This window comes from Meleagris gallopavo, chromosome 4 (assembly GCF_000146605.3).
Source record: "Meleagris gallopavo isolate NT-WF06-2002-E0010 breed Aviagen turkey brand Nicholas breeding stock chromosome 4, Turkey_5.1, whole genome shotgun sequence".
NCBI lineage: Eukaryota > Metazoa > Chordata > Aves > Galliformes > Phasianidae > Meleagris > Meleagris gallopavo.
In genome coordinates, this window is record NC_015014.2 from 32,707,192 (window position 1) to 32,730,055 (window position 22,864).

At 41.3% G+C, this 22,864-nt stretch overlaps 1 long non-coding RNA gene across 2 annotated transcripts in view; it reads right to left on the minus strand.

Moving 5' to 3' along the window:
* The window catches only part of LOC116216562, a 67,334-nt gene that overhangs the window by 43,515 nt on the left and 955 nt on the right, over positions 1-22,864 (minus strand). The window lies entirely within an intron of this gene.

Genomic DNA, 22,864 nt, shown 5'->3' on the forward strand with positions numbered 1-22,864 from the left:
TGGTCTCGATGATCTCTGGAGGTCCCTTCCAACCCCTACAATTCTGTGATTCTGTGTCTCTTGTTCACCGCCACTGGTTAAAGCACTATGAGACAGTAGGATAATGAAAAAGGCTTCATTTTACCTCTCCTCATAAGAAACAGAACACTTATACTCAGAAGAAATGAATTTTAACCATTTATGAAAACAAAACTGTGGATTTACATGATAGTCTCATTGTCAGCCTCTAGATCCCAGCTGGGTTTTTCCTGATATTTCCTGGAAATTAAAGTTCATCTGCAGTCACTGGCTAGGTTGGTACACCTTTATGCAACTTTTCATTGCCAGTGAACGTTTCTAGAAAGCACCGTGTGATGATGGTGATATTGCCAAGTCTCTGCATAGAAGCAAACACAGACATTTCTTTCCAGAAGGGGAAAAAAATACTCATTCCTGACTAAACTTATCATTCATTTATAATCAGCAAGTGTGGCCAATTTGTTTATTTGCTTGTTTTAGTAAAATCCAGTTACAACTGGCCTTAATGCATTTTCTTTGGCAAAAGAAAATCCTGTCCCAGTTTTCTCCTTACTTAAGGACAACAAAGGAAATTTGATTGTAAGATGTGATGTTAATGCAAAGGTAAATTTGACTTTCTTAAAATCCTCAAAGGCCAGGAAATTCACTGTTAAACTTAGTTCTAGTCTGAGAGCAAAACCAACATTTTCATTTCACAACCACAAGTCTGGAAGATGTAGAACACTGTTTAGTGCTTCCACTTTAGTGGAAGTTCATATTTGAGACAATCCCTGCAAGAGGCACCCTTGGAAAAGCAAGTCACAGTGAAACCAACACAGTGACTTGACTGCTCCTGCTTTGGCAATGCACTGTGGCCCACAGTGGCCCATCTTATTTCTTTCAGCAAAATTTCTTTGCAAAGTAGTATTACTTAACCTGAAGTGAGATTATACCCCATAACCTCAGGCTAGGCAACAAGGTGGAGCCAAATATTTAAATAATCTTGATAATGAAAACCCGGAATCAATCTGAATTTCTAGTCCCTCCTTATGAACACTTTGAGAGGAAATAGCTGATTAGCTGTAAAGTGCTTTGCTTATTACACATGCCCTTGATCTAATCTAACTTTGCTGGATGAAATACCCAGATCACCTTCATCTCTTCATCATATTTGGAATCTGAGGAAAGTCAGAAATGACCAAAGAAAAACATCCTCAGCAAATACTGCATAAAAGCCTTTTAAAATCATCTGATCATGTGATAGACACACAAAGAGAAAAAGTATCAAATGCAGCAGAAATTTATCTTCTAACCTGGTATCCATTATCAAAGAGATTTCGTTACTTGCTCTTCTAAACATATGAGTGTATCCCTAAATCACGATGTCATAGCCAACAGCAACTGCAGAAAAGCACAGGCAAAGCCCCACAGTAGTGCAGCAGCGTTGCTTCTATTGCTTGCACAGGTTCACTGTTATTTTACTGTGTGTCAACAAATCGTATCACGTGCATGAGGAGGATGTTAATTGGTCACAAGTTACTTCTGTATACCAAGAACACAGGTAAAGTATCAGCTATAAAAGCAGAGAATGATACATACATAAATAATTACAGATTTGGCAATTGCCATCGTTCAGATATGTGACTACAGCATCAAAGAAACTGGCTGCTTTTCAGGAATAGGCAAGTATCACCTTCAGACCCTTTATCGCATCCAAAACCAGAAGCTAGCAGAATCACAAGGTGCATCCTGACTTGTTCAAACAGAAGCTGATAGTCAGCATTGCACAGTTTAGATATTTGCCTCCAAAATGAAGTCAAGGTGCATCTCCCATGACTGTGCTCTACTATAAGCATGTGTGTGCTTCAAGTGCCAGGGCTACAGTTAGGCACCTGGCAGCAAGTCCTGGCTGGCACAGAGGCTGCTGGGCAGACAGAGCACACAAAGGAAGCTGGACAGCAGGAGTTACACTAGTGACACCAGGTCACCCCGGGACACAGCTACATACAGAGCTTTGTTATGGAAGCAACGAGGGAGCTCCTGTGGAGCTGATGGCAGCACCACCTGCAAGCCACTCCTTTCTCCCCTCTAGCATGTAACCTTAGAAGATTGTCCCTTGGAAGCTGAAAAGATATTCCTAACAAACTCAACAACAGGTTCTTTGCACTGATCCTGCCCTTGCATATGATACTTTTACAGTAGATGGGCTCTACCAACAATCTCAAGCAACTCATTTTGTGTTTGTTAGGCAGATCAGAAGAAAGCCTCGTGACTTAACAGTCCATAGCTAAAACTGCAAGAGCATAAGAACAAGTTATCTGACAGAATGAAAATTAAATAAATACAGGTGCCTTGTGGTTGCTACTTCCTGCTCTGGCAGTAGCTGTTTGTCATTTCATCAGAGGGCCCATCTGCAAGGATCTGAGAGTCAGATGCTTTGATTGTCTGCCCTTCATGTTGTCTGGCTTCTCTTCATTCAGTCACAAGGGCCAATGAAGCCTCAGAGCAGAAAAAGAAACCTACCCAAGCCACGCTGTTTTGCAGATGTTTAAAAGATAAATGTATAAACTGTGAAAGAGCTGACACAATACACAGCAAACGTTTTGATTAACTTTCCTAACTAAAAGTTACAGATTGTAGGCTCTCCTAGCATGTGTCTTGGCTTTTAAAAAAGGAAGTTTGTAAAGGGGTTTTCTGCAAGTGTCTGTCATCCTGAGATAATTTAGAGCTGGCTCAGCCCACTGCTCTGCAGTGGGTGAAGGCTGCATTGTGCCGGAACTGATGCAGATGTGCCATGGGGAGCAGTGGGAATCAGATCCCTTTCAGGAAGGCCTTATGAGGACCCTGGGAAGTTACAGCCACCACTGGGCTCAAGACAGCCTCTGGGGAGCAGCTCCACAGTCACTCTACAGCTTCAAAGGAATTCCTTCTTCTTGGTTCAGTCTGCTCAGTGGCCTGGATGCCAGGGTCAGGCACACAGCTCTGGGCTCAGCCCTTTGGGAATTATATGGGAGATGAACAACAGGGAACAAGCAGAGCATGAGGTGACACACAGGGCTCTCTTCAAAGCAGCTCAGGCTTGGAGTTTTGCAGAAAGTCAAGCCATGCTATGGTTAACCTTAAAATCCAGGACAATACCTGCCATAAACAATTTTGTGCCAAAAAAGAAGCCAACATCACATCCATAAAATACCTTCACAAGTCAAGCAGCATCACTGCCTCATGCAGTGAATGGTTCACACAAAGGAAAGGTCACATCCACACAGACAGCTTAGATGCTTGTTGCTGAATTTCTGTCTCATATTTCCTGTACTGAACAATATAGGACATGCTAAGCATTGCAGGAAGCATTGGCACAAACCAATAAAACCAAAATAAATTCAAATTCAAGGCTGAAGAGCTTTCCTTACCTCATCCCATTGTACTTACTTATTTCAGCACATAATTGCTAACATCCTTCATTGATCTGAAATTCCTGTGGATACAATAAGACCAGCCACAGATGGATGCTAGCTTTCACTTTGAGTTTACATGCCTTTGTTACAGCCCCTAGGATCAAAATGTATAAAGCTTTCAAAGTGTCAGTGACCTAAATACATTTCTGAAAGCCCTGAGCATGTCTGTGGGCACCCCTCAAGTTGCATGCAGCCCATTTCCTGCAACCACACCAAAAGCCTGAGGCTCCCCTGCACATAGCTGCTCTTCCAAGCTGTGTTTAATTCATCGGTTTTCCACTTACAGTCATAAAGATGTTTTCTCTTTCTCCTTGGCTCCACATTAACTATGAATAACTACCACAGCACAACCCCTTTTAGATTCTTTACGCAGCCCCATATGAGGACTTTGGTATCAAATGCTTGGAGATAAGTAGATAAGTAATCAGAGTATCATAAAGGTTTCATTATTCAGAGAGTGAGGACAGATGTATATGTTATGCAAGAGCATAAAAGGAAAAGTGCTGTTGTATAAGAAAGACAAACAAATTGAGAGATGCATTTGAAGTTTTATAAATACTTTTCACCAGAAAGATGTAATGATGTTTTCTACACCTTAAAAAAAACAGCCAGCATACTCTTTTTCTATTTCAGTAGCCCACTTTTTAAAATTCTAAGGCAGTGCAAGTTACTTAAACTATTTAACAAAATACACTTCAAGAAGGAATTTCTGGTTTTTTCTAATGGTTCAATAGAGATATATGATCTATCTAGACCATGTTTGAAAATGTTTGGTCCCAACCCATAAGTTAAGAGCCTGTCACCCTGAAGGTGGCAAAAACATTCCATGGTTTTCATGTTGCCTTCCAAGAACAACTCAGAAGACATATTTACTGAAACAGGACATAAACAGGTAGTATGGGGTTTAAGCAATAGGATTTGGAAGAGGAAAGAGAGGGGTGTGAAAACATGATGTGGATAAAATGTATCCTTCAAAAAAAACAATAGGAAGGACACCTCATTTCCATACGCAGCATAAATGTTTTGTCGAGATTAACTTATTGAACAAATATGTCCACATCTCTTGTAAATCTGACCAAATAAAGCCAAACCAGACCAAGAAACAGATTTTCAGGAAAACTGATTCTTGGAGAAGGACGGGACAAAAAGCTATTTAAAATGAAGATCTCTGTCTTTAAGCTCTGCAAAATACAATGAGACTTGGCTATTTTAAAATAGCAATCTAAACCTACATTTATCTAAACCATGACAGTCCCTACAACAGTCCAAAACGCTGTAAAAGCACAAGTTTATTCCAGAACTGGTTTCTGTGATTTTATGAAGACATATGTGTTCACTTCAACTAATTTGGTTTTGAAAAGTTATTGACCAAGATACAAGATTGCTCTGCTAAACACAGCTCCATTAAAACTCCCATTTCCTTTTCTTGCATCAACATTTTTGGGGGGGAGGGACACAGCTCAAACCATCAAGGCTTCCTCACAACTAACTGCACTCAGCAACAGCCAGGAAAGTGGGTCACTGACTGATAGTTGACTGACCCTGCTTCAGGCTGACCTACAGGACACATCCAAACACTCAGGAGCCAAAAACTCAGAGGGTTTATTTGCTGTCAGAGAGGTGAGGGTTATCAGCTTAGCTCCAGAGAGCGGAAATGATCCAAACCTGCAGTTTGGTATGTTTGTGACTATAGAAAATGCACCAGTAGCCCTGGACAGTCTCTGTCTGCTCCTTCAAGCAGGGAATCATTAAGGTTGGAAAAGATCTTTAAGATTACCTAGTCCAACCATCCATCTATTAACAATATTGCCCAGTAAATCATAGCCCCCCAGTGTCACATCTCCATGGTTCTTGAACACCTCCAGTATCAGTGACTGCACCACTCCCCTGAGCAGCCTGTGCCAGTGCATTACCACTCTTTCAGAGAACAATTTTTTCCTAGTATCCAACCTGAAAGGCGCATGTATAACCATAGCTTCCCACAGAGCAACACTGTGGAAGCAGTCGGCCACTGGGGAACACATACCCGAGCCCACGGACACCACCATCCCTCACAAGATAGTGAGGGAACTAATCTGAGGGGCACCCGGTCGTCACCACCAAGTTTGATGTGGCCACACCACCTCCACGTGCCCACACTGCACCACGTGCAAGTGGAAGCAGGAAAGTCATCTTTCACCACCACAGCCCTCTGTGCTCTTCAGCCACCGTTGCGGGATACCACCATCATGTTCTTGGTACAAGGTCAGACCTGCAAGCAGACATGAAAAGCTTTTCAAGGCTCATGGCAGCAGTGAATGGCCCTGCAGTCAGGGTGACTGATGAGGAGCAGGCCGCTGAGATAAAGACTAATATCCTTGGATTTTAGGTGCAGGGGCTCAGCACCATCTGTCCCAACCTAGTTTACTCAAGGGAGACTGTGAGGCACCAGACGTACCTAACATTTAGGAAGGTTCTGCTAGCCCCCCTTCCATCTCCTCCTTCCCACCACTGCAGGTTGAAGTGAGCAGCAGTTGAGCCTTCCCACCAATATTCCGTTACATGTTGCCACACGACAGACAGCAGCAGAGGGACAGTCTGATGCAATGGTGTCTGACATGGAAGTCCATGCAAAGCCAAGGCTTGTCATTGAATTCTTCCATGCACAAACAATGGCACCCACTGACATTCGTCAACGCTTGCTGAACATTTATGGAGAACAACCAGTGGATGTGAGCACAATGAGTGGTGCATTTCAGCAATGGCAACAGTAGGTCATGTCTGCTGGTGCCCATATCTGTAAGCACAGCATACAGGCTCTTGTTCATCACTGGCAAAAATGCATAGCTAATGGCAGCAACTATATTAAAAAGTAGTTCTTCATAGATAGGAATTTGATCAAATAGTGTCATGTTCTTTGTATCTGCTGTAGTTTCCTTGAAAATAAATAGGGGGCATTACTTTCAGAGAAACCTACATATAGTATCAGACCTTTTTGCTACAAAATGAAAATTTCATTTGAAAGTAAATTAAAAAAAGAAAATAAAGTGTTTTTTGTTTGTTTGTTTTTTCTCCTCCAGGCAAAAGAAAGCATCATTTTCAGCATGAATTCTGGAGAAGTCCTGCCTGGGAAAGTGATATATTGTCACCCTCGCTCTTGAGCCTAATTAGAAGATTAAAAACCTTCGCTGTTCAGCGAGGTTTTGAGAGGACAGAAGCCTGAGGCAGCTGGATGTGGGAATATGAACCATACCAAGATCCATCTGTTTATCATCAACCAAAATACAGTCTGGGACAAAGTACATTGTTAATAGGGTGTGTTTGAGAGAAAAGTCACAAGGAAGTGCCCTAAACTAAGTGATTTCTGAAAGTAATGGCTATACAGCACATACCATACAGTAGCACAGCTCTAATAGATATTTTACTTAAATCATCACCATTAACAGTGTGTTTTTGCAGGCCAGATTCAAAACCAAAACAGAATAGGTGGCCAAGCAACTTCTCTGTTTAAGAGATAATAGTTCTTAAAACAATATTTTAAGATTTGTAAAACATGATACAAGATAGCTGCAAAATAATAGCGATATCTAAGAATAGGGAAAGGAGACGGATAAAGAATTTACCTAACTCAACCAAAGATGCAATCTTTCCTCTAGAGAAGCATGAAGATTTCGGATCCTTACAAAGCTTTCAAACTTGATAGCCACTTTATCATTTTAAAAGGTAATAAATGTAAAATAAGTACACAAATTAATATTTGTGAAACTATAAGCACATACATATACACTGAAAAAAAATGAAACCTCACAGAACATGGCACACTCAAGTCCACACATGCTCAGCTATTTGAAAAAACATGATTTTTTTTTCCCTCCTCCTGAGGAAAATAGGATTCACCCTACAAACATCAGAACAACAATTTATTTTGTCTGAAAGTTTGTCTCCAACAGTAACCCAAAGTGTTTCAAAGTATGGAGACTATTCTTCAAGAAATAGTCCTATATTACCTTGCACCTATGAAACTACATATTAATTCCAAAATACTAACTCATTTGAAGGCCTTTCGCCCCTCATCTCAAATTCCTCTGTTCCTAAAATACCAGTATTAATGTCAGCAGCTAGAGATCCTGATTTTAGGCCACAATCCTACTCCATTCAGAACTGTATGAACATGAACAGCGAGATCACACTAACACACTTCACTGAGGTACTGTAAAAATACAGCTGAACTGATTCCACTGAGGGATGTCCCACACTTGGATATTACACGTAGTTTGACTGAGAGCTGCACATTCTCTAGCATTTAAGAAAAAAAGGAAAACAAGAATATCTCAGAAGTTGAACAGTTTCTACGTGAAGCAGTCAAAAAGTCAATGATCACATAAAAAAGATTATTATATTTATGTAAATAATATATTACACATTATATACATTATATTATGTATAAAGGTATATGTCAGAGCTCTTTCTATGGTCATCTGCATGCACATAACTACTAGATTTCTACCAATAAAATGTGAAGGATGAACGATAACACCAGGGGCATGGGGTGAAATGCTGTACAAGAGAAAAACAGAAGCATGTTAATGGCGAGCCTAAAGCACACAAAGTGCAGTCTAACCTGCAGGAGGATTTAAGTCTTCTCTCCCTAAAACCTGCGCAACTCAGAAAGAGGCATTTTGCAAGTGACACGCCCCTAAGTTTAAATCAAAGGTCATGGAAAGATTTTTGTTTTCCTGTTGCCCTTGTTTCAGCTTCTAGAGATTTAACATTCTGAGCTATCAGTGTTCATTCACCATCTTGATTTCCTGCCTCTCCCATTGTAAATGCTGTTCGGACTAACTTTACTTGTACAGTTGCTCTTACGCTCACAGAAGGTTCTCTGAAGACAGGTAGGCACTAGAGTAACTCAAGCAGATTATTTTATCTGGTAATTTTTTTATTTTATTTATTTATTTTTATTTTATTTTATTTATTCATTCATTTATTTTATTTGTATACTTATTTTATAAATGTTTATATCTTTGTTTTATAAAAGATAAATAATAAAAATAAGTAGTTCCCTTTTCTGTAACTGTATCCAAAAGAAAAATGGATTTGTTTGCTGGTAGAAGCTTGACTATATGAGTTAAGAGTCAGGACAGAAATAAAAGCTCAGATTGGATCTTTTCCAACAGGACCTAAACCCGGAAGAATTACAGTAGTCTTGTGATACAGAAAGAAGTTATATAACACTTGCCATTCCCTTTCAGTAATTTCCAAAGATGACTTCACAGTTTGCTCTATGGACTTGCTCTGTGTGCAAGGTGATCCACTTTCCAGGTTCAAGTTGCTATTATCTATGACTGAAACTGATGACCCTAGCATAAGAGTCAATTTAGTTCCCAAATTCACTGAGTTGAACAAGTTTCTTACATCATTGAAGATCAAATGGCTTGTATAACGGGTCATTTAATCTCTGCTCATCCCAGTAGTTTGCGTTTGATTTACAAAACTCTATCAAAGGGGCATGCAGTCTTGATCTGAATATTTCAGGACATGGGCATCACTTTGACTGGACAAACCAAGGCACTGGTAAAAAATATAGGAACCCAAGTGGGCTCTAACTTCAGTCACAGCCCTGGGACATGAGCATGAGTGGATACCAGTCACCTCTTCCCTCCTGTACAGGAACTCTTCCCATATCTTGGGAAGCCTCCATGGTTGCTGCCAGCCCTCTTGTCTTCTCTCAGTTGATTAACTCCAGCATGAAGAACAAGTAGCAGTGGAAAAGTGAATATAAAACATTTCTGCTTGTACGAGTGGGAGATGAGGCTCATTCCTGACAGAATATATCAGCAGATAGGTGGGAGGCCTATTTACATACAGAGAAGTAGAGAACAGATCTAGCATTTCTCCACAAGCTTTAGTTCCTACTTATTAGTCACTATTCCTATTTAAAGCAGGACGTGAAGGTAAAGAGGAGAAGCCACTTCACTCCAACTGACTCACAGATGCATGAACCTGGCCCAAATTGTGTTCAACTCTTGGGTTTGTCTGTAGCCTTCTAATAGCCAAAGAATCTTCCTCTCACCTCCTGTAATACTGTAGAGGTGTGATATTACCAAGAAGGGGGCTTTGAGCTTTCTTACGAGTTTTGCCCCAGAAAACAAAACAAACAAACAAATGCAGCCAAATAGATGGAGCATCCTGCTTCAATAGAGTAGCAATAGAGTACTAAAAGTGTGCTGATCTCAAGGCAGGCCTTATTCATGCAGACAGGCTCGTTAGCTTAGTCAGGATGTAGAAGCTAATAAGCCAGGGCACTTCCAGTGATCACTGGTAGCCATTTGTGGTAGCGGTTCTCAGAGAAAAGGGAGGGGAAAATTAGTCACTTTGTGAAGCTAAGAGGTTTGCCCAAACCCTGTTCACTTGCTTGAGCTGATTATTCTAGCCTGAAATCCAAAGCAAGTTATAGCTATCCAGAAACAAACCTCAGCTGTAGACAAAGAAAAGAGAATTCCCTCCTCAATCTATGAAAGGTGTTTAACTGAGGCTTATCTTTAAGCAGACCACCCTTCACATTCCACTGCAATAGGCTTGATGCTCTTCCCTTTGTTTTCTACTTGAATTGCCACAGAAACCATCATTAAATGGTACTGTACTTCAGAATAAAGTAACCCCCAATTCACTTTGTATCACAGATGACTTCTGGAGGAGTCCTGCCTTTTTGTTTTTGAAGGAGAAGAACATTTGTTTTCAATTTGTCCATAAATAAGAGGAAAACACAGCTGAGAGGCCTGGTGTGATTTTTATAGAAAGTTCATTTTAAGAAATCTGATAAGCTCATAATGACATATGTTTAAAATCACAATAATGTAAAATATAAAAACTTTAAAAAACTACTTGTCAAGCACTTTAATATTTATTCTATCTAGCACTTAGCAGCTGGACCTGGATTCTGAAAGCATTAGGAAACACCTTGCAGATCTTCAACAAGGTACTAACTCAGAAGGCTCTCCAACCCAGAAGATACTGCACATGTGAGCACTCCCTATCCAGCAAGGAGGCTTGCTCATCTGGAGAGCGTTCCAGCACAACGCTGTGTCAGGACAGGCTGCTGCTGTCAGCTCAACTGAGAAACAAATAGAGTACCTGCAGTGCTAATCAGATATCTGCTACGAACTGTCTGCTGCAACTTCAAGGACTATTACAGGTCCTCTGGTTGGAAGACGGAACTAACAGGCAGGACTTAACCCTCCTGAGGACGAAACTTCTTGGGTTTTCCAAAGCTTGAGAGTTACCTCACAAGCCAGCATGAGAATTACTTAGCTCATGTTTATCAAAATGAGTCATGAAAGCAATGGACTGCACCTCCATTTTACTCAAACTGCTTTGACACAAAGCAGACAGAAGATTACCAATGCTACTGTTCCTCAACCTCTCAGCCAGTGAAGAGATAAATCTACTTTCAGATGTGTGAGAAAGCCTAAACAAGTCCTGATGACAGCCAGACCACAACAGCAAACCAACTAGCCACTTTATCTTCCCATAAAGTCTTAGAGCATTAAAAAAAAAATGAATCATCATCAGGAGTTATGCCACCACTGTACCAAAACTGTACTGGAAAATTCCCCAGCCTGAAGGATTTTTCCCTGATCATTCTGTGAGATCACTGATTTGTAGTAGGTTTAAACAAAGTAGAGCAACCCAAGGAGAATGGGACAAAAGTTACAGGGGGACAGAACATAGCTCCAGTATAATAGCATATCTTGGAATGTTCGAAGTCCCTTCTCTGCAGTCCTAGAGCTATAAAATTGTATGCAATCTTCTACTTTGCTAAAATATAATCACTCCATGTCATGCCTGTGTCATTTACATTACATGAATAAGAGCTTGACAACACAATGTGATGTTAAGGAATATTTCCAGTCTGACTCTAATTTTAATCCTGAGTTGTTGAAGCTATTGGAAGTGCTGTTCTTGAAGAAAAGCGATCCTTAGCTTGCATCATGGCTTGTGAAAGCTACGGGAAGCCATTAATAAGCAGAGAGGTTTTTATTTCAGAGGCTCTGGCTTCCACCTCTCAGGTTTTCCATGGAATCAAAAACCCTGGCCTGTTAGTATCAGAACAGTACCTGGAAGAGATACAACATGCAGCCCAGGGAAGCTTCTAAATCTGCACAGGAGATGCTGCGCTTCCTACATAAGGATGCATGTGCTGTATTAAAGGAGATGTGAGACTTACGGGAAGTTTCCTGTGGAAGATTTGAGCTCAGAAAGGAACACTCTGTGTCAGACCAGCTGGCTGGATCCATCTGTCCAGCATAGGGGAACCTCCTCAGAGATTACAGGAACAGTCAGGCAGCAAAGAGCCTTGCTCAAGGAACTACAGCAGTCATATCCATCCTTTAATCCAGAACAAAACCCCCACCTTAAGAGTCTGGTACAGAATAGCCCAGAGGTAATTACTGCGGGGCCTGAGGGGAAGAAAATGGGACAGCAGCCACTGCCACTCAGGGATGGTCATGCAACCCTTGCTTACATGCCTTTAAGAATGGTTTCCTTTTTTGCTTTTAGGCATTTTTCCCTAAAGTTTTAGTGGCCATCTAGCACAGACAACTAAGATATCTGTTCCCTCACTACAGCCTGTGTAGTTGACAGTACAGATTATGATTCTATCACACACTTTCAAAAAAAATGGAAAGAGAACTGCTGTACTCACAGCCTTCTCAGGCCACCCTACAGCTGTGCTGCTTCCCAGAGAGGCAGGCAGTGCTTTTCACTGTAACTTTAGGAGATGATAACTCATCATTTCAAGAGAACTTTCTGTTGCCAGATAAACACGTGGAACAGGCTGTTTAATGAAACAAGACTTCTTCACAAAAGATGTTCAGCATGCCTCTCAGCGGACATAAACTTGACTGCGAGAGCCAAAAATAACTTCACTGAAACCCAATGGAAGCCTTTAAGCAAAGTTCTGTAGCCTTTAGGTACCACCTGCTCTAACGCTTTAGCTCCCCTTGATCTAAAAGCACTGAATTAAAAACCACCTCCCACAACCTCCATCTTTGTAATATATTGATTCACATTACCCACATACACACCCTGGGACATGACAGATTTGTTCCCGTCATCTTTTACCACTCCTTAAGGAAAATATGTCGCCAGCATCCCACCTGTCACATACTGAGTCACCTCCCAGTTAAACATATTTCTTATTTGGATTTTTTTCCCGATTCAACAGATAAACATGCTTCATTTTTCAGTACAGCTCACTTCCTCAGGAAAAGAGCTGAAGGTTATGCTAATCATCTGCCAAAACACTTGCTGTAAAGCATGTGCTTACAAGTGCTACTGGAAGCAATGAAAGGTATGGGGGAACTGTTTCAATCAGACGCTGAGGAAAGGGGGCCTCTTAGACTGGATAAGAAAAAGATAACTCAGCTTACAGACAATCCTATCATACAGAGTCAGAATTGCTACATGGCAGGAGGATGTTATGTGAGCTGATTTTATACACTATAATCCAATTTAAAGCATGTATGGGAGCTGTTGATGGGTGCCATAGAACCAGACAAGCTCTTCTTGCATGCAAGCTGTCTGCAGCACCCCAGGGCACTAAGACCTCATCCTGGCCAGGAGGCCCAAGAACCTGTGCATAGCAAGCTATTTCCACCCATTCTGTGCTGTTACTCTCAATTCTGATGTGGACACAAAGCGTGAGGATTATATATGGGTTGTTTGCTCATGGAGCAATCTGGCAGCAGAATTAGGAGCAAATTTGGCATTGCCACTCTTGGCTTTGTGCTTTAATCAAACTCCACAGAAGACCAAGGAGGCCCAGGAACTGGTCTTACTATCTCTAATGTCAGGAACTGATTACAGAGGCACCAGTGGCTCTTGTTCTCACCAGTAGAGCTCCAGTCTGATTGAAAATTACTTGGCTAAGGGCTGGTTCAGAAAGGAGCCATAAACTGATAATATCCATTACTACAGGAACCAAGAACTTAATCTCTGATCGTTATTTCCCAAAGTAAATATTTAAATAAACTAACATCTAAAAAATAATAAAAATGTCATTAGAGATAAGCAAGATTCTAAAACTTACTCACAAAAGTTGCAGGAAATTTTATTTCCAAATTCCCTCAACATATGAGAGGCTGAGAGAGCTGGGGCTGTTCAGGCTGGAGAAGAGAAGGCTCCAGGGAGACCTGGGGATCTTTTAGTATCTAAAGGGAGGCTATAAGAAAGAAGGGGACAGACTCTTTAGCAAGGTCTGCTGTGGAAGGACAAGAGGAAGTGGTTTCAAACTAAAGGAGGGGAGACTGAGATTGAACATAAGGAAGAAGTTTTTGTTGTTGTTGTTTTGTTTGTTTATTTGTTTTACAGTAAGAGTGGTGAGGCACTGGCACGGGTTGCCCAGAGAGGTGGTGGATGCTCCATCCTTGGAGACACTTGAGTCAGGCTGGACAGGGCTCTGAGTACCTGATATAGATGTACGTATCCCTGTTCATTGCAGGGAAGATGAACAGATGATCTTTAAGGGTCCTTTCCAACTCAAACAATTCTATGGTTGGATTTAAAAAGTTAGAAATAGACAATCCAGGAATATTTTTCTCATTAATAGCAGAAAAAGTTTCCCGTAAGCTGAAGTCTGTGAACAGACCCTAGCAGAACAGCTAGGTTTATTTTAGCACTGTCTTTAAGGAACAGCGCCCATATGAATAGCCTCCCTATTTGCACCTGCTTGTAGCATCCAGATTGATCTGTCATCATAAAATACTCCAAGACGCTCATAAAAAGTTCTCTCTCATCCAATAATCCAGGAAACATTATGAAACTACAAGCTTCTTCATTCCTTTTTTTTTTTCCCCTCCTTTCTGAGATGAGAAAGATGTCTGTTTTTCTGCCACAGATCTTCAATTCCTAGTTCCAATCCCTCAGCTTGCAAAATAAGTAGTCATCATTACTCTGTCCATTTGTGACATTGCTTTATAACATTTAAAACCACCTCAACAAGAGAAGACATTTCATGAAACATTTCAGCCCCAACCTCAAGAGCACAGACTGCAGTGAGCCTCGACCAGGCAGAGCCCAGGGAGGAAGAGAAGGAGCAGGGCCGAGGACTGCAGCAGGTGCAGGCCTTCCATTCACAGGCATGCTGACCCTCTGTAGGAGCATGGCAGGAATTTCAAATGGGATTAGCCACCCAGACAAGAGAAAGGTCATACTTGACATTTCCCCTGGAAATTCTAATGCAAATAGACCTCTGATACTCATGACATTTTTTTCACACACATCTAATAGCCATACATATGTAAAAGGAAAATGATAAAATGTGATGACTAATTTATGTAAATCTCATAAAGGCAATAACATTAAGGGCTGACTAGCTAGAAACATTAGTCAGGAAAAAGAGCACAATATTATTGTGCTCCTCTTGTATTTGCTACTATTTGAAACTGGTTTATTTTGGTAGGGTTATTTGTTTAGCTTTCAGCAAGCACTCAGTGCCATGCAAGGAGTGGACCATAGAGCCCTGCTCATTAGTAATGAGCAGAGCAATTTCACAGCTTTATTTTGAATGGCTTTGGGTTGTGCAGTGCAGGCAGGAGATAGGAGTGAGAGAGAGAACCAAAGGGAGGCTTGTTTTGCCATCTGCAAAGACAGTCATCCTCAGCCTGACTCTGGCCTGAATTTTTATACTCAGATAATAACATCTGAATCATAGAATGGCTTACACTGGAGGGAACCTCAAAGATCATCTAGTTCCAACCCCCTGTCATGTGCAGAGCTGCCTCCCAACAGATCAGGCTGTGCAGGGCCCCATCAAGCCTGGTCTTGAACGCCTTCAGGGATGGGGCACCCACAGCTTCTCTGCACAAACTGTGCCAGGCCTCACCACCCTCTGAGTAAAGAGTTTCTTCCTAAATCTAACCTAAATCTCCACTCTTTTAGTTTAAAGCCATCCTGAACATCCAAGGAACATCCAAGCAATTCATGTACGATACTGCAATAACATGAAGGTTACACGGAAAAACCATTTGGTTGAAACAACCTTTTTCACGCCTCAAGGAGCCTTGACAAGAGCATTAGGTCACATCCACCTGCTTCCAAACTCTGCAACATCAGCTTGCAGTTACTATTTCTGCCACTAACTTTTATGAGCAAGTTTCCTGTCACTGTTTTCTTTTGTAGTTGAAAAACTAGATGCAGCACAAGTGCCTGAAGTACATCAGAAGTACAGGCTGAACAACAGTAAAGGGGACTGATATTTTGGTTGCCATGTCAGCAAATCATGAGGAGTGCACAGCAGTATTTGCAACAGTCTCCCACTGTGGTAGGAAACTGAATCAGCCAAAGCTAAATATAAACTAGGTAGAGAAAATCCAGCACTTTCAGAGGTCTTGCTTAATTTAGACTGCAACTAGGAACAGGTTTTACTTCATTTGTTAGCATCGCTTACTGTTCTCCAATGCATTTATTCCAGTACCAAAGTGGTTTGAAAGGGCAGTGCCTCATTTTACTCAGTTGGGGGTGAGGGAAAATGTTTATTAAACTCCTTCAAGCTTGTTTATTTTTTCTCAGGGCTAATTACCTTCCCACACTGACTTAATTCAGTTTATTACAAGTTTTAAAATGACAAGTTCATCTGAGACCGGAAAACAGTGATACTTTTGCAACAACAAAAGGCTAAAATCCTGCAAGTGCTTACATATATGCTTAAGTTTTGCATGTAAATAATCCCATATATATAATAATAGTAATCCCAACTCATTGAAAGGAAAAGGCTGAAAGAGAATCATTGTTTTCCCAGGCAAACAGTGCAGGATGAGAAAGAAACAAATTAAAAATATAGATGATTAATTCATCTCCCTTCTTCCACTAAACACACACATATCCTGAAACAATTTCAGATATTTAAAGTTTCTTCTGTAAGCAACCTAGCTTGTCAGAGTCTTAGTCTTACCAATTCTACAGAGCAATTTATTTAGATCCAACATGGCAACAACTTCAAGCTTGGAACAACTAAAGAAGTGCTCCACTTGAAATTCAGCCTCTCTTTAAAAGGAAAACGGAAAAAAAAAACACTAAAGAAAATTGTATTTGAATGGTATAGAAAGGAAATAAGTAGTCTCACTCTTTCCTTGAGCTTCTCACTTAGATTCATCCCCATTTCTTGTGTGCTGGGTAAGCCCAGGTGTATTGCTACAAGCAGAGTCACCCTTGGTTAGAGCTGGCAGAACTGATCAAAACATAGCCAGCATGGTTGACACTCAGGGCTAGGCCCAAATTCCACGTTATGAGCCAAAAGGAGGCTTGGACTGGAAATGATCATTGATTTAGGGCACGAGTGTCCAATTTTTTGGCTTGCCTGGGCCATATTGAGCAAACAGGAATTGCATATAAAATATGTAATATAGTTAATGCATATAAATAACAAAAAGCATCATTTAAGTATTTATCAAAATGTAGTAAACAGAGCAACAAAAACAAAGCTAGAGGGATTTTTGTACCTGTTTTCGCAAAACTAATGCATCAGTATCTTGTTCAATGGAAGTAGCCGCAATTCACAGTGAATTATCAAAGTGGTCATCAGATATTTTTGATGACATTACTCTTCCTGTGCTTCATCCTTGAGAATGCTTGTTCACAAAGATACATACTGCCAAAAAGCAGTTAATGAATAAGGTGTGATTGTGAAGCATGGAATATCTTTCTCTCTTAAAATAGGTCTTATAAAAGTTCACGAAAGAGCCACAACTAAATTTTTCTTTGAGTCTGGTTGCAACTCTGTGTGTTCCATTTGGAAACGTGTTTGTAATGTATTTATGTCAAATGAAAATGGCATCACAAATATACCCCCCAAAAATCAATGTTTTTCTTGGAAGTCTTGGAACCTATACTCAAATACCCTTATCAAAATGGAAACTATGTTCAGAGGACTATATTTAGCCAATGCATCAAAATACATGAAATCATTTGCTGCAACTTGAGCATGTCATAATTTAAGTTTCATTTCAAATGCCGATATGGTCTGAAACATCACACAAATTCATTTTCCACCTTAAAGACGTTAGCTCATTTAAATAAGAGGTTAAATCACCAAAAATACTAGATCTGTAAGACATTTCTCCATCTTCACATTCTGGCATAACATTTCCTTCTGTTTCCATAAAGAACTTGATTTCATTTTACAAATCATAAAGTCTTTTTAGCATTTTAACTCAACTTAGTCATCTTCAGAAAAGTAAATGGTGTCCCCCTAGTCAGCATCCATACTTTCAAGGAACTCCTGGAACCAGAAAAGAATCAATCCATTGGACTTTATGAAATTCACAGCTTTGATGATGATTTGCATGATATTTGGTATTTTTAAAGTTTTTGCACAGAAATTTTCTTGATGTCTGATGCAATGATAGATCATTAAACACGAGTTGCTGGTGGAAATTGTATTGCCTTCTTTTAATTTTGTAAGTCTGTTTTTTTGTTTTTTTAAATGACCATCACCCAGGGCAACATTGGTAGCAATACCAGATATGTCAACAAAAGTTAAGAAAATGACCTTACTCTGTTTTGTTCTTCTTACTGTGTCATACAAACCAAGAGGTTTATTGTGCCTTTCAGTGACATCTATGAAGCCATTTCTTCAGTGATATTATGATCATTATCAATACCTCTGATGAAAACAGGTAGTTGAGCAGTACCTGTAGCACCAGTATTCACCAGAACGTGCAGCCCACAGGCTCAACATGCTTCATTTAGGGCATGAAATGACCACATACTGACGTGAGTTAAAACATGGCTTCTTCTATGAACATGTTACCACAGATGCTGCAGAAAAACTGGGTAAGATAGTCCACATTAAAGCCAGCACTTCTCTGGTTTTCTCACTAAAATTTCAGCTGGCTTGCATCTCTCTGCACTACATTGCAGCCAAAGTTTTGACACATATTTGAGACCTCTAATGTGTGGGCACAGTGAGAGAGCCATGGGCTGCAGCCCTGACAGGTAGCCTACAAGATGTGTTCAGTGGGCAGAAGGACATCATTATTTGTGGGAAAAAAAAAAAAAGTCTGAAATGACACGCAAACGGCTAAAAACAACATTGCTAACAGTCACGGGCATCTTACCAGATACTAACAGCAGCAAAGGCATTAGTAAGTGGAAATAGCCTTATTAGATAAACGTGGGTTCCTGTACAGGACGATGAGAACAAGATACCCTACTTTGCCTGATACCAGGTCACGCTTTTTCCACTTGATAAAAAAAAAGCACCATTCTTTCTGAAGCTTCTGCCATTTTCAAACTTTCAAACCTGACTTTCATATTGCCATCGCTGAAACCATAAGAGATCTAACAAGCGGAAAGAATTTAAACACATTTGCTTGCATGAATTTTCCTATAACTGCTCTTCATCAGATTCCCATAACAGAAGTAACCTAGATGTGCACAAACCGTAAACTTGAATAAAGAAATCAAGAGCAGAATAATTGCTCTAAGGTTCTTCCATTTTCATCAGATACATACCTGTTTAGCTATTACCAACACAGCTGGTCAGCCCAACACAAGCCAACCCATGGTTTGCTCACAAGTTACCCCATATAACATTCCTGGTAGATCAGACAAAAGGAAAATGGAGAGTAACACACAGCTGCCTGTTGTAGTTGGGAACAGTTGAGAAGAAAAAGAAAAATCATATGCAAAACCTACTCCAGATACCACTGTTCAGCATCATGAAGCTCTCACACCCCACATCAGCCTGAGTTTCCTCTTACTTTCACGTCAAAGGCCCCAGTGACATAACTTCCTGCAGCATAACAGCATTAGGGGTGATCCACAGCTCTCCACACATGGTTGGTCATGCAGGTACCCTAACACAGAGCACTTCAGAGTTTATTTTAGAAATAAAATACATTATTCTTCAGAGGTTTATTCTTGCACATTCCATGCCCTAAGGGTGTGATTAACTGCACACTAAAAGAGCAAGTACCACTTTCCAATGGATAGTTTTGAAACACTATGAGCACACATGGATGTTTCTTCTACGGAAAATTACATGGCACTGAGAATCTTGATATATCTGCATATTCAGACCAACCTGCATTATCTAGTGAGCAATTCTCTAATAGACTTCAAGCAGGAGGGGGGAGGGTGGGAAGTACTGTAAGATTAAGCACACTCAAAGGAAGTTGCACAATCTATATCAAATAATAATTGACAAATTATTTAACATAGATGTATGCAGCACAAACACCACAACACTTGAATCACAAGATCAGGTATACATTTACTATAGCACCTCCGCAGCAGATGTCACCAGGGCATTCCAGCTACCCTCCCTGTTACCCCCACGGAGTAGCAATGGTCAGAATTAACAAGTTGGCATTGAATCAGCAAGTCCAAGAGAGCATTTTTATACATTTATATATAAAAAGTAACTTAAGAGAGGAGTACAATACACAGTGGTAACCAAAGACAAATTATCCCCTTCAGAAAATTGTAACAGGATTGGGTGAAAACAAGAAATGCAATAAAAGCCTTGCAGAAGAGTGATCTCCCTCCTTTAATTTCTACATGAGTGGAAGCCAGATATATTTTTTTCCTTTCTATTTCACCAGACTACTGAAGACTAAGCCTCTTGAAAATGTATTGAAAACTTAATTAAAAAAAAATACTGATTATAGTTTTTGGATCATTGAATAATGTGCAAGATAACAGCTTTACTCTGCTGTCTCTAAGCCAGCCAGCCAGTCCAGAGGAAGGCAATATAGGGAAGGGGTCTCAGCTTAAGCTCATGGGTAGCTCACCCATTTTCTTCAATGTGAAGATCATTTTTTTTCTTACCCCCTCCCCCCAAAACAGAAACAATACATTTTGTCTTTAACTGAAAATAGCAGAAGAGTATAAGATTTATATACTAAGAGAGGTATAATGTACAATTAAACTCTAGGATGAGGTGGCTTTGTTGTTGTATTGGTTTTCTTGGTTTGTTGGCTTTTTTGCAGATCTGTAGTATCTCCTACTTTCCTTCCCATTTCATTTTACAGAATTTCTTCCATCTTCTTTAAACAGACCCCCTTTAAGCCCACAGGTAACCAGGAAGCCTCCTCTTTCTGAGTCCATCAAAATTGCTTTTCAGAACCAGAGAGGCATTATTTCATCCAGGGCCTGAAATAACTTTTCCAGCCTCTCCATCAGGGAAACACAACAATCCAAAGCTCTACACCAGTTGGAGGGTGGGGGGCTCCTGCTTTGGGGGCGGGTTTTGGCTTACCTGACTGCACAACCCCATCAAAAAGAAACAAGGAGTGGCTTTGCTTCCTGCTGCTGAAGAGCTTGGGAAGGAGCACGGAGCAATTTGCATGGGTGTGCAAGATGAATGTTAAATAAAAAGGACCAACAAAATTTGTTTTGCAGTTTATTAATGGGAAAGTTTTCCTATAATTAATCACGGCCCATGAGGCCGCTCTCCAGCACGCCATGCCTCCCTGCCCCCAGCCAGCCCCACGCGGCCTGAAATTCTGCAAAGCCCCACATTGTTCTCCCTGACACCGGATCAGCCAACACAAAAAAGCAACTGCCAGCTCAAAAGCAATCCGGCGATAGAGCCTGGTGCTATCTAATCAAGGGCAAAAGGTCACTTCCGAACAACTGGGCAATAAAAGATTATTTCCAGCCGCGGAACAGAAAGGCCCCGTGGTGGATGCTTGAAAGGGGGGGTGGGAGGAGGGCAAAAGGGCTCCCGTCTGTGGGAGGAAGTGCATTGAATACAGCCAGCAGACGGGAACCATCTGGCTTTGTGCGCGGTCTGTTCTCCAGGAGAGAGAAAAAGCCCCCTCAGCGGGGCCGCTGACTCCGCGCAACAATTCAAGCCTCTGTTCCCCCCCACTCCCCACCCCCCCCGAATTTTAAGAGTGGCTTTCCCAGGCACGGCAGGACCAGGAAGGGGAGCTTTCCCCAGGGGCGGATGCACCGTGCCGGGCCCCGGCTGTAACGCGGTCACAGAGGGCTCAATTCAGGGCTGTCAGCCCTGCAGACAGCCAGGTGCAGACTTCTGTTTGCTATGAAAAACGCAGCCAGAGGTTTTAGCCCTTCACTTCAGGCCGGGCAGGCTACAGGCCACTCTCAAGGCACAGCACACAAATCCTGCAAGCAATGGGTCCCAGTGAGCTCAAGGCTGGGGCCTGAGCTAATGGCTGCCCACCAACTCTGTTGCACGGTGGGAATGAAGCAGTTAAACACTTAGTTTATCAACAGAAAACAACAACTGAGCCTTTGTCCAAACAGGGTGCATTAGGAAACTGCTTGGCAGGGCTCATATGCATGAGAAACCAGGGCAGCTGGGAAACACTGATGTGTGCGTCTTAGAGAGCTGCGAAGACATTTGGTGAGAAAAATACTCCCTGCATTCATTTTCTCCTAGGTCAGCTTCAGAAAGAACTCAAAAATTCTGAACGTGTCTGACACAGCTTAGCACTCAAAGGGTTTCATTGAAAAAAATGCACCAAGAAACTCCTCAAAGCAAGAGTTAAAAGTGAGAAACATGACAGAACAGGCCCTCCACCACACCCTGACAAAAAAAAAAAAAAAAAGCAGCAGCAACAGCACTGTGACCAAATGGTCAGAGCAGGGGCTGAACAGCTGCAGCATTTATTCCCTCCAGCTCTGCAAAGCTGAGGCACAGTGCAGGTACACCTGTGTTTCCACTGCTGTCCCACCAAAGGGCTAGGCATAAACAGATATAGAAAGGTGCAGGTTATAATTCAGACAAAAGGCTGATGGAAAATCTTACAGTTAAAATGCATCACTATGAAGAGGGTAAAAAAAAAATCTAAACAACACCATATTGTCACTCTCCAATCCACCCCCTTCCCCTCCCCCAGCTGAGCCACTCAGTATCTATTCTCGGTTTCTACCCAGCTAAAGATTTCTAATCAGGCAAAGGCATTTTTCTGTAAGGATTTGAAATGCTCATGGATATTGAAGAAGCATAGGCAAAAGGGCTCTCCCTCCCCGTTTCCTTAACAGCTGAGCAAAAAGCACTACAGCATTCATCAGAGTGAGGCTACAACCCATGCAGCAGACATGGAAACCGCGTTCCATTGGCTGTGCGAGCCCAGTGGGAAAACAGCCTGAAGGTGGAAAAAATACATATACACAAGCAGGTGAATCTCAGGTCGAGCCTGTTGCTGCTTTAATAACAACTTTCAACACTTCAGGAAGTGAAACCACTTATCGGAGCAATAAAAGTCAGGGCAAGGAGAAGTGCTAATTAAGCTTGTACCCAGAGCAGTCCACCCACAGGCAAAGCCAGGTAAGACGGTAAAGGCATCATCAGGAAGATCACAGCTCCAAAATCCCAGAGCACAACCTACAACAGGATTTTGCACAGAGCTTTTAAGGAGAAGCAAACTAAAGATTTTCACAAGCATCCCAAAAAAATGCCG